This window comes from Beta vulgaris, chromosome 5 (assembly GCF_026745355.1).
Source record: "Beta vulgaris subsp. vulgaris cultivar EL10 chromosome 5, EL10.2, whole genome shotgun sequence".
Lineage (NCBI taxonomy): Eukaryota > Viridiplantae > Streptophyta > Magnoliopsida > Caryophyllales > Amaranthaceae > Beta > Beta vulgaris.
Window position 1 is genome coordinate 19,467,733 of NC_079206.1, and position 11,786 is coordinate 19,479,518.

At 34.9% G+C, this 11,786-nt stretch overlaps 1 pseudogene; it reads right to left on the reverse strand.

The window, feature by feature from the left end:
- Positions 1-303: 303 nt before the first annotated feature.
- Positions 304-4,651, reverse strand: LOC130591362 (photosystem I P700 chlorophyll a apoprotein A1-like; annotated as a pseudogene).
- Positions 4,652-11,786: the final 7,135 nt, after the last annotated feature.

Consider the following 11,786-nt stretch of genomic DNA (forward strand, 5'->3'; position numbering starts at 1 on the left):
GGTATTGGTTTAGTTTCCACATTTTTGTTTTTTGTTCTTTATAACATTTTTCAACCGCTAAACTAGTTACCTTTCAATGCTACTTTACCATATATCAACTTTTATGTTTAACAGAGTTTTAACTTGATCAAACATTTAAATGCTAATTAGAAATATGTCGCTATATACGCTTTTAATACAATGAATGGCTAGAATACCAACTAAATGTAGACATAATAACTCTTATTATAAAACTCAACTCAGCAATTAAACCCATTAAAGATAAATATCCACTAAAAAAATAAAGATAAACATAATATTAATTTATCTATCTATGTTATCTCTTTCTCTATCTAAGAAACCGTAGTTCTTCTTTAGACCATCATCGGTATCCCAGTTCGTTCTATACATGAAATCCGCTATCATGAAAAGTATTGCAATAGCTACATGATGGTGTGCAATATCAGTCAGTCACAGATCTAGATCCAATCGTCCATGAAAAGTAAGAAACTTCACATATTTTGACCAATTCAAAGTATAAAAGAATGGGTTTCCTCCTTCAACAAAACAAGGATAAAGTTGAGCCTAAAGATCCAGATTCAAGATAAATTCATGAGGAAGTGGTATCTCTTTAGGATCTACCCCAACATTTAGAAATTGGTTACTCGGTAATGATGCATGGACTTGATACCTCGCCCAATAAAGAGACTCAAGTCCTAGTAGTCCTGCTAAATGATAATGCAACATAGAATCCACATCTTGGAACCAAGCCAATTTTGAAGCAGCTCTGTGATAATGGAACCAACCAATGAAAAGCATCAATGTCGTAAAGACCAATGCACCAACTGCACTACAATAAAGTTGTAATTAATTAGTTATTCCACATGTTCGCCAAATCTGAAAAAATGCCACAGCTTATTTGTATTTTTCGGAATCCCCATACATCACAATTAAAAATTTCTTGCCCCACTATCGTCCAAACTACTTGGGTGCTAGGTCCAATGTGAGTAGGATCGTTTAGCCATGCTTCATAATTAGGAAAACGAGAACCACGAAAATACATACCACATAGCCAAAGAAATTAAATGATAGAGAGTTGACAAAAATTGGCACTAAAAATTTTCAGGTCTTCCGAATCGCTGATATGGCTATCGAAATCGTGTGCATCAACATGTAGGTTCCAAATCCATGTAGTAGTGTCAGGGCTTTTAGCTGTTAATGATATTATTATTCTTATCTCAATTAGAAGATATTAGATGGAGCTACTTAATGTTTTACATATAATATTTTATTATTTTGGATTCTATTCAAAAATACTCGACCCACATTATGAAAAATCACACGAAAAATTGTTAGTCATTTATAAGAAACATCTCAGTAGTCATTCGAAACTTTTTTTTTATATTTTATTACTACTTTATTTTGGAATAATGAATAATATTTCAATGCTTAGAAATATTATTCATTATTATTTATTTATGAAGATTTTTTAAATTATTATATCATAAGTGGATTTTCTTTTTAAAAAAAATGCTATTTTTGATATTTAAAATAGTAATTTATTTGTATTAATAGCTAATAGATGAAAAGAAATAAATCGATTATGTACTCTATGATGATCTAAAAAGGGAAATAAAGAAGCTCTTTGATTGGTTCTTTCTCAAAGAATGATTCTATTCTATTTGACTAATAATTCTAACATATAAAAAATAAGAAATAATAAGAGTTTATATTATTTTATTCAAAAAGCCTCGTAGAAATAAACCAATTATGCGCTTCAATTATTCCTAGGAGTAAGTGTTCTAGTTTATTTTCGATACTTAGCGGCTTAATCGAACCAAGCCTCCGCAAATATATAATCTCTCTGTTGGTGGAGTGTTCTCCCCGATCAAAATAGGCACAAGAGGGTCAATTCCTTCGATAAGAACCGTACATGAGAGTTTCCTACCACATACAACTCCGCAGTTAATTCATTTGATGTCATATCAAACTAAATGTGATATCTTATAGATTTATATCCCACTGTCCAGGGTAAACAAAAGAGGTTAATCACATGAGTTTCAAACTTTCATTTTGATTTATTTAAGAATCAGTTTCGATTTTATTTTTCTCCCGCATGCAGAAAAATATAGCATAAGTATTTATTCCTATACGACGTATTTTCCGCAAGGTAAATATCTCAATTTCATATCAAAATTTATAAAGAATCTTTGGAAAAGACTTTCTTCATAACTTAGAAAGAGAAGACTTACTACCTTTGGGATTTGATCCTACACCACCGCTCAATATCTTAGTCTTAGTGGGTTGACTCTTTTACATAAGATAATTCCTAATTTTTTTTATCTTATATTTCCTCTGTTCTTTTTTAATTGCAACATTTGCAAGTACACACTTGTTAAGGCATAATTTTTACATTAATAACTTAAGTTACGTATTCGAAAAATTTATGCAAATAAGATATTAAATAATTACACATTGAGACAAATCAAATAAGTTATTACATTACTATGTTTATCCTTGTGTTTAGGACATTATACATGGTCAAAGTTTGATTTATTAATAGTAGAAAAGTCATAATATTGGAACTAAAAAAGAAAGGAAAAAGTATATACATAAGTAAATGATTCTTATTCTTTTGTTAATGCATCGGCCCAAAACCTCATTAATTGATCTTTATGGTGCTTCCTATCTATTAATTAGATCTTTTTTTATCCATAGATATAAAAGCATGTTCTATATTATTTCTCCATTTTTTACTTCTATTAATATGAAGTTTCTTTCTTTGCCACCATCCTTTTCAATAATGGTGAGCTCCAATTTTTACTTTTATGCATTTGCTTTTCTAGTTTTTTAAAATATAATAATTCTTCTTTGTCTCTGTGAGTGATCGAGTTTTTAACTCAATTATTGAGTTCTTTGCCTCCAGGGATTTTGGATTTTGAGTTTTCAGTCTCCTCTAGTAGTTTAAAGTTTGCTTTCTACAGTTTGGTGCATAAAGACAGTTCATTGATGATTTGTTGTACAAATTTGCAATTAATATTGGATTTCTGTATGCTATCTACGCTGTACAATAAATAGATTTTGTCTCAAAAATGTTGCATGATTCGGCACAAATGGTAGGGATGTTGTATTGGCAGATATGGTTCGATTGTTAGTATTATAGTTATATCATAGAACAAATTTATTTGGCCAAATTAGGTTTTGTTTCATTTTTCTTTAATGTTTGATTATAGATGCAGTATGTCTTTCATTAATATATCAAATTTATCTTTTGCATTAAGAAACAAAAATATGTATCTCTATGAAGTATCCAATGAGTATATGTACCATAAAAGTATCATACATTATAGATAAGAAGTCTTCATTGAATTTTGTATGCATCATTACCTTTATAGCTTCCTGCAAACCCAACAAAATAAAATCTTCCATTTGTTAATCTCCCGTTTAGATGATTACATTAATTAGCAAATTTTGAAATCGCTCTAAATTTTGTTAGAATAAGTTGGAAATTAGAGAAGAACGTACATTTTAAATTTTGCTTTTTTTATATCCTCGTGTAAAGGTTATCTATGGAAGTTTGGCTGGCTTGATATTATAGAGGAGTGAAAATTATAAAGATTTTTATATGAAGCTTTGGAGTTTGGACGACGTATAAAAACACAGTATGTGTGTTAGAACTTAATAGAGGGGGTCCAAGTCATTTATGGTTGGAAACATTTGGCCCGACCAAGCTTCCCCTCTAATAATATTGTAAAGTTGTTGGCTTGTTGCATGTCAAAGAGAATATACCATTTTCAACTCTGATTTGTGTCTTTAATTTATGTACTAGTAATCCTCTCTAGTAAAACCATACAACCGGAGAGGCCTAGTTTTTTTTTTTTTTTTTACATCGAGAGAATTTACATTAATTAAAAACTGAAGTACAACCTAATGCTAATACAACCAAACGAAAATAATTATCGCTAACAAGAACGACGTGAACTCGAACATAATTTTTAAAGAAAACACTAAATATTATACCTCCTGTCCGAATGAAGTTTATCTTGAGCGTTGGCGGGTGAGGTTGGATATGAGAAGATATTTGTTGAGCTACAAAACCCTCACAATCTTCATAGAGAGAGTGTCGTACATCAGTTAGTAGATCCCAATGTCTACTAGACGCGAAATCCCAAGGTCCTTGATGATCCTCCTGGGATTCTCTTGATTCAACTAACAAGGAAATCACGTTTTTTAGTGACTTCTAACCCTGCTGCGAGGGTATCTGGAGTTCAATCACACTAGACTGAAACTCGAAAGACGTGGACGTCTTGACGTGCCCAAAAGCAAGTTATGTTGCCTCCCACAAGATGTGTTTTTTAGGTGTGGTAACATCTGAAGGCATCACGGGAATTTGGAGCGAGTTATAATGAAAAACATCGCCCCATTGGCGGATCCTTAGATCCAAACTGACAATCCTGAACTCATAAGACCGACGCACAATAGAGTTGAAAAGAGAACCTTCTCTCATCTTAACCAACACCTGAACTCCTAAAGTGGCGAAAAACTCGTGCCTAACTCCAGGATTATTGGCTCTACCTACCAGGTTGCCTAGATTTTCCTTTGTCATAGGTAACCAAGAGCCTTGAACTATCCACCGATCACCACTAGAGAACACCCCAGCACTACCAGTCATAAAAAAGGGCCAGGTCTATCAGATCTGAAGATAAAAAACATGAAAATAACAAAACCAAACAACAATAGGTTCTTAATACCGAACCCGAAACTTGAAGGCTCAACCAAAAGCGGGAAGGGGAAGGGGAAGACACAAACGATAAAACTAAACAACCACTGATAGAGTAACATACCAGGGGAGGGGGGAGGGAAACCGACACATAAAACACGAGGAGGGGGAAAGGGGGACCCGACAACGCAACGGAACAGGGGGTAAGGGAAGGGAAGCTCGAAAAACATAAAGGGGAAAAAACAAACCTCTCGGCGACGAGCCACAACACAGGTACTACCCTCAAGCGGCGGCGACGTGGTACCGACAGACACGAACATGGAGAAGGGGGTGGGAAAACCTAATCTAAGTACTGAAACAGGGGAGGGGGAAACACGAACCACGTAGGGAACGGCGCGAAACAGGGGAGGGAGAAACGAAGAAAGAGGTGTAGGGGTGCGGAGGGGAGCGAATGATGGTGGAGGAACAGACGTGAAACAGGGGACGCAAAGCACAGGGCGGGGAAGGGAACTAACGTTGACAACTACCTACAAGCGGGTGGCTCGTCGGCGACTGGAGAGCGGCGCGGCTCTCAGATCGGCCTCCGGCGAGCCTGTGCGGCGCGGTGAAGTTTTTGAGTTTTTAGGTTAGGGTTTGAGAAAGTCTAGATAGAGAAGAAAAGGTTTCCGAAGAACAAAAAAGTTTGATTAATCGATGTTGGGCGTGGGAATTAGACGGTTAGGCCTAGCTATTTTGTGCTTTAAATTCAGAGGTATTTGATAAATGGTTTTTAATTATGAAGGTCCGTTTCATTATATTTTTCCCTTCTTATGTATTTAGACAGTCAAAAGAAGTGTTTGATGTGTAGATATATTAATGTGTCTTCCGTTTTTGCACTCGATGTACACATATCATCATCCAAATTGGTCAAGATTGAATAAGATCAATCAAAACCTGGTTTATAACTGTAGACAAATAATCATGTCTCCCTATTCGAGGATTCAATGATGAAACATACATTTGTCTTAATTAGTCCAACTCAAGGACAAGGCACTCTGAAAAGCCATTCAAAATCATTTTGAAAAGTGTTAAAGTCTTATTTAAAAGCCATGATGTAGATCTTTAATATAAAACTGTTCTACTGTATTTATTATAAACCATTTTATTTCTTTTTATTATTTACATATATTATTATATGGTCGCATGATTATATTCTATGCATATTATATGATTGTCCTGCTTTATTGCTTTTATCCCCCACGTGTTATTTTTGCTAATCAAGAACTAAAGAATTGTTCTGACATTATTCAAATTAATTCGGACAACCTGCTAGGCTCCCTGTAAATTGATTGCATAATAACATCACTAAGAAATAGTCTTTAACGTGTTTCTTGAACCAACCTAAACTAATTATTATTAAGGTGCTAAAAACATTATTTGGTTATTCTTTTGCATAAAGATTGACGTGGATCAATATTTAGTGGAGGCCAGCAATGGGCAACATTGTTCCTGGCTATGTTTGTACCCTCACCCTCGAATACAATCTTTGGTTCATTTTTACCATTTATGAACTCTAGACAGGGAAATCTACGTTGGACAAGTCCCTAATTTGGCCATGCGATTTCCAATATCCAATTAGATTTATGATTCTTCCTCTAAAGAATTGTTGGCGATTATAAAACGTTTTCAATACAAAAAAACCTCTACAGTGGGGTAGTCAAATCTAATACGCGTTCATCCCCCGTAGGCGAAATAAAAACACGTCTACAATTTGGCGACTTCACTAGTGAGGATTTTAAAAAAAATAAATGAGTGGGTGAAACAAAAAAATACGATTCATACTCTTTTTATGCATTAGAATGACATTACAGTTTTGCATATGCATAGCTATTGTTTAAGCCACCATAACGACAATCTACCTTGCCTCATTAGCACATGTTCTATATGTGAGGTCACCCCTGGGGGTTTAAGCTTTGTCCTTCCAAAAAGCTTCCTGAACAATAGTGTTGGATCTTAGTTATAAGCAAACCTACCCAACGATGGCATTGTTCTCTTGTTCCTAACTCGACAACTGGAGAGCGTCTTACATGTGGCCACCTCTTTAAGCAAGGATACGAAGAGTTGGATTAATCTCTTAGTCACGGACCCTTTTAGACTGAACCTAAATCTTACCAATAGTTTCAAACATAGATCTGGACTTTAGGGTGGAACTTTTCCATCCATGTTATATGACATTTGCTTGTGATTGCAATCTTCGCCTGCTATTAAATTGTCAAATTGTCATTAGTATGCATCGTTCCTAAAATTACATATAACGAACAATAACAAATCGTCAATTGCCCCATACGTCGCCTGAATCCCCGAAAAACATGTCGGGTAGTAGAGCGTCAGGCGCATTAAGTTGCACCTTACGCACCACTCTCGCGCCAGATATACCGTTGGGCGCCGCGCACAGTAATAGTGCGCGGCACGCAGTCTATGTGTCACACGATTTTCGTCGATTTAGTCGTCTTAATGGACGATCCGATGTTCAGTCCTATGTTTGTTTGTTTGCATTTGCATAGTACATGGTTTAAATAGAGGTCTTACCTAATTAAAAAAATCAGTCTTTTCATCCAAGTTTGAGTCTGTCCTAAAAAAGTACATCTAGAAAAGTGATCATGGTAGAGTTAGGAGTGTCATGCATGTCTACCTCTCCCCATTTCATCCCTACTATCCCTATCAATCTTACCTTACCATATTCAATCAATTTCGAAAAAAAACATACATTTTTTTTCAAAATCACTCCTAGATCATGTTCATTCTACTCTTTTTTGAAAAGCATCTATTAAAAAACATCATACATGACATTCAAAAATATATATTTTTAAATTCAATCCATCACCGTTTCCTAACAAAAGATAAAAACAACGGGTTTCTTTTCAAAATTGAATTTTGAAAATTCTAAGCCCATTCCAAACACTTTCATACAATTCAATCAACTCAATCTAATTCACTTGAATTTATTTTAGGCCCATATGCATTCGAGTCCATTTCGCATTCATCCTAAGCCCGTCTAATTTGAGTCCATACATTCACTAGAATTAGAGTCGATCTTAGGTTTATATAAGTCTAGTTCATTTCAAAATCTAGACTTGTCTGCATCTTTATGTAAAGTCTAGTGCAAGTCTATTCGTAATCCATCATGATCTAAGTTTAAGTCTAATCCAATCCAAATCTTAGGTCCATTTCGGCCCAATTCATTTTCTAGGTCTACTTTACATCCTATCTACATCATAGTCAGTCTTCGAAACATAAAAGTTCAGGTTGAGGACTATAAAATTTTCCTAGGTCTAGTTTGAATTATATGTAAATCCTAGCCAATCTTCGGACTATAAAAGTTCAGTCTTAGGATTATAAAATTTCTCTAAGTCTTGTTTGCATTATATGTAAATCCTAGTCAGTCTTCATACTATAAAAGTTGAGTATTAGGACTATAAAATTTCCCTATCTAGGTCGAGTTTGCGTTATATGTAAACCCTAGTCAATCTTCGTACTATAAAAGTCATTCTTGGGACTATAAAATTTCCCTAGGTCTAGCATGTATTATATGTAAACCCTGGTCAGTCTACGGACTATAAAAGTTCATCCTCTAAGTAGAAATAACTTTTACTTGTCTACCCTGCTATGAGTCTAGTCTGCTTATTATAAGTGCAAAGTATAGTACTTAGAAAAAATCCAATCCTTCAATCTTCTTGCATAGATCAGTTCAATCCATTCCATATCTGCATATGCATATAGCTAGGCCCATCTCGTCATCATAACCATAATCATACGCATTTCTAAGCATTTTCCATCCCATTCTCACTTTCACCTTCATCTCTCATCTCCCATTTTCATTTCTCCCGTCTCTCATCTCCATTTATGATTTCGAAAATCATTTCTTAAAACTTACAAGCAAGGTCCACTCGATTCTTTTCATGACCGGTCAAAATATTACAATAACTTAGGAATGCCTAATGGAGGAACAAATGGTGAGCGTACTCTAAATCTCATCAATCGTACTATCACCACCCTAATTTCATTTAGAGTGATGAAGATTAGTTTGATCGCCTTCACAATAGAGGTGCGATCACTTCCATAGGTTCTACTACCTTCACAATAGAGGTGCGATCACTTCCATAAGGTATCTACTCCGAATCCTGCACCTAAAAGAAAATTCAAAAGGTGCAACCTACATTTCTTCGTCGAGTTCCAACCGAATCCACCTGCCATCTAGTGTCGAATACCATATGCACTTCTAAATATGGTTGATGAGAATAGACATTTATTACTACAACGAGAATCAATATCATCAGTAATCCTTAGGCAGTGATCAACAATTCAACATGCTTAGTCTTTTATTTTTGGTTTCCTAGGATGAGCGAGAGAGTCCTTACCCTAAGCCAATTCTATCCTTTTCTATCGAGTCTATGTCACCATAGGACTTCATCTATTATAGACTTCTTATATTTCTTTCATTTAATTTTTCTCTTTATTTCATTGGCCTTTCACCATTATATGCTTCGAATTCAATGATGAATCTTAAATCACCTAATGAACTTCACTAATAATAAAAAAAAAATTTGAAATAAAAAAAATGAAAAATAAAAAAAGGACAGAATTTGGATTAGGAGTTATTCTCGTCTTCCCTCTATCATCCATAAACCATCATCTCCAACCAAAGCTTCATAAATAGCCTTCAAACCTTCCACTACCCTAAACCGATAAGCTTGTGTGCAAGCCTTACTACATAAAAAAATTCAAAGTGCGAAAAAAGAAGGTAAGAGCAAAAGAAAACACACAAAACAAAAGATTCAAAAAGAAAAAGCCAAATAAATAAAAAGTCAAGCTATGGGGCTTGCACACACGCTCTACGCCTCATTCAAATCCCTTCAATCCATCATATGCTTATCCTGACCAACTAAACCTTCATCTAAGCTTCAAGCCTGAAACCTTTCAACCTTTAGTCAACCCAAACTCATTTTTCAAAGTATGTCCAAGCCCGCTAGGTTAAAAATCCAAAAAGGCGGCCTAGGAAAAAATTAGGACACCAAAAAAAAAGAAATTAGATCCAGTAGTACGAATGGTCTCATTCTGCAAGGATACATAAGAATCCTTATCTCGAGATCTGACCGCTCCAATAAAATAAAATTAATTATGGTCTAATAATTTGACTTTCTAGAGTTTAGGATTATAATCTCTTTCTAGATCTCAACATAGACTCGAGTCTGAACCTAGCCTCAAAGCCTTTTCCTACCTAAATTCATTTGACTCACAGAATTGGAACCTTTTTTTATTTTTTTTAATCCAAGCTCTCTTTGTCACTGAAGGACTCTCTGACAATGTTATTGTCTCTAGAGATATTTGACTTTGCATGCATTAACTTCCCAAAGAACATCCCCCAATGAAAACATTCAACGCTCAAGGCAGATCAACTACATTTCAATATCAGATCAAGTACATGAGAAATTCATGACAAGCTCGCCTAAAGTGGGGGCTTCCAATATGTGGTGGTGTCTCTAAATCAATCTCCCGAAAAGTTTTAATCTGCATAACTCATTTACGGACCCCAATCATTTGCTAAAACAGCTTTTGAAAATCATTCTATCACTCTACATTTCCATATCAACCTAGCATTGCAAAACCCTGACCTTGAATTGCATTTCATTCATTCTAGCCTTGTAAAACCATAACAATGCATTGCATTTCATGCATCCTAATCTTGCATAACCCTGACCTTACATGATATGTCATCTTCCTTAGCTTTGCATAACCTTAATCCTTGCATAGCGTCTCATGCATCCTTATAGAGTATAACTTTGTATTATTGCATCATTATGTGCTTATCTGCGTTGTTTGCACCTATCTGCTAACATCTTCTTCTCCAGGTAATCAGATTGCTTTGTAATTATTGACCTGCATACTAACTTTGTTTTGTAGAGACCGACGTGTAAAGATTACTTCTAAACTGCAGAGCGTTTAGAATCATTCTATGTCCCAACACCATATACTTTGACTTTTAGTTTCCTGAACCTCAGCAAAGTGGGGGCTTCTGTAAACACATGATCGTGTCTCCGCATTTAAGGATCTGATGATGAAAAAAACCGTGGTCTTAATTGGTCCGACCAAAGGCAGAGCAGTCTAAAAAGCCATTCAAAACTATTTTGAAAATTTTTAAAGTCCAATTTTAAAGGCCAATTAATTATTCATGATAATTAATTGTATTTAAGCCCAATCCATTGAAAATACCAATTAATTACTTGATAATAATTAATTGTTTATTTACAATTAATAAATATTTTCAAAAGATATTTTTTATAGTTAAAATAATATTTTATCTCGTAAAATCATATTTTAGGAACTTAAATATAAAAGAAAATATTTTAGTATGCGTTCAAACAAGCTGGAAAAGGCGCTTTAGGAGCCAGACAAGTGATTCTAGCGCCCCAACCTACGCCTGGCACAGGGCCTTGCGCCTGGTGGATGTCTACACGTCATGTGTGGATATGTGCACCTGTGCCTGGTGCACTAATCTGCACCTGACACATGGATTTCTAACTCATTCAAGTCTCTACGTCAAACACACGTCTTTACGTGTACACTTTCAACTAGGCATGCTGCGTCATGCGCTTGACACATCATCATGCACCAGACGCAGCAAGCGTGTCACGTTTAATGTCATTTTCCCTATAATGAGGCCTGATTTTCGTACGGTTTTCAAGACGGACTTTTCACATAAAAGTCGATGAATACCTTACGAATACCTCTTTACGAACTACGTACCTCCTAACAAAACTCATACTTTCAAACACAAATACATTTAATCTACATATTTTCATACACTCGGATTTCTGGGCTTTACGATTGCTCGTCCCGAAGATTGTCCATCTCGCAGACCTAAGCCACGGTATAATTGTGAGGGTCCTTAAATAAATTAATTTTTTTTATTTTGAAGTTACTAACTGTTTCTTTTATGATGTATGTCTTTAATAAAAAACTGTTCTACTTGTATTTAATCTAAACTTTTTATTTCTTTTTATTTATTTACATATATTATTATATGCTTCTTGACTATATTTTATGCATA